This window comes from Aplysia californica, unplaced genomic scaffold, assembly GCF_000002075.1.
Source record: "Aplysia californica isolate F4 #8 unplaced genomic scaffold, AplCal3.0 scaffold01287, whole genome shotgun sequence".
NCBI classification, from domain to species: Eukaryota; Metazoa; Mollusca; class Gastropoda; order Aplysiida; family Aplysiidae; genus Aplysia; species Aplysia californica.
The window spans coordinates 17,038-18,781 of record NW_004798557.1 but is presented as its reverse complement, the minus strand read 5'-3'; positions in this window follow the sequence as shown (position 1 = coordinate 18,781).

Below are 1,744 nucleotides of genomic sequence, written 5' to 3'. Positions count from 1 at the left end.
TAAAAATTAAAAAACGAATAATGTAAAAATAAATAATTTTAAAAATAGGAATAAAATATTATTTAACTTCCAGTAAGAGGCGGAAATATTTTTTTTGCTCCTCCGATAAGCTCCAAAGCTTTTAAAATAATATTTCACTTCTTTATGTAGTGAAGACTTAGAGGGCAAGGACACATTGTTTTGCTTTCTAAAGATAAGAGAAGATCAAATCCCCTTATCTTTGAAGAAGCAAACATTGAAAGTGGTTTAGAAAAGCTAACATCACCTAGATTATATGAGAGGCAGCGTGATGGAATCAGGCTCTCGTCAATTTTTGGGCATGTAGAGTTATAGGTATCATCTTGAAACTTGTTCACTTGTCTTTATTTGGATGAAAAAAAATCCATTTATCTTGAACACAAGTCGAGATATTAGAGAAAGAAGGATGTGGGCGTCACCTGTTTTCAGAGGTAAAATTAGAGAGAAAATGGTCACCAAAGATTAGTTATTTCTTTAGCTTAAGAGTCCTTGGTAACTGAAAATTTACCTTTTTGTGCTTTTAATCAACGTTTTTTTTTTGGTATAAGTCCACACAGAAATTAGTTCTTTAATGGGCATGAAAGGTGTTGAGCCAAAAAACAAAAATTTGATAAAAATTCACAAACCTTCGGAAAAATGCAAGTTTCGTAACTTTGATTATTTTGACGAGAGCCTGATTCCACCACGCTGCCTCACATATAAGTTCTAGTAAAAAGATATAGATCTAGCACGGCAACGAGGTGAAATCAGGCGCTTGACAATTTAGTAAAAATCTAAGAAACCGGAATTTTTCCTACAGCTGAACAATCTTTCTCATCCCCTCCCCCCCTCAACATTTTATGTCAAATTACAACACCAATTTACAGACAAGATATATGTGGATTTTCTATATCAAAAGTAAGATAAACAAACACGCTTTATAACTGAATCAGTAACTCCATAACACCAACCTCCCTCCACCCCAAAAAAAAAAATAAAAAAAATGACAAGAGCTTGATTATCCGTGTTGCGGCACAATTTCAGAATGTGCGAACAACCAGCAATAAATGAAAAATTGACATAAAGTAGGCAAATTTTTAATAGATAACAAAGAAGAAAAGCACAGTCAGCATGCATGATTCAGCAACTGAATAAAAAACGTTCATCTTATCATCGAGAACCTATCGCATAGTGTGGGACCCCATGGCCTTGCTTGATTTTCACGCCAGTATTGCTGGACTATTGTCTCTTTTAAGCACAAGGCGGCTATTTAAAAAAAATGCTGTTTTTGAGAAAATTGAAGGTAAAATGTTTGGCCCAAGTTCAGTTTCTTTAAAAGACAAGGAGAGTTTTCTCTATAAGCAAACAAATATACACACCAATGAAACCAAACTACTTCTATAGGTAGCGCAATGTCCACTTTTGGTGTAGGTCAAGATTTCTGGAAATCCCCAAAATCTGGGTTAGCCCGCTTGTCCTTAGAAGCGACCAATTACCATCCATTACAAGAAAATAAGTACAAAGTTAAGTAATACCAAGAGGCTAGCCCAGGATGTGGAAAAGCGGAAAGGGTTTGTTCGTGGCCTATACCCTGACATAATATAAAGGTATCATAAACTTTTGAAGATCAATATCCGTTCAAAGAATATAAATTCGAGCACATGTATGCACACGCTGACATAAACGCGCGTGCGCACATACACTCACTCACTTTCTCTTTTTAAGATACACACACACACACACACAC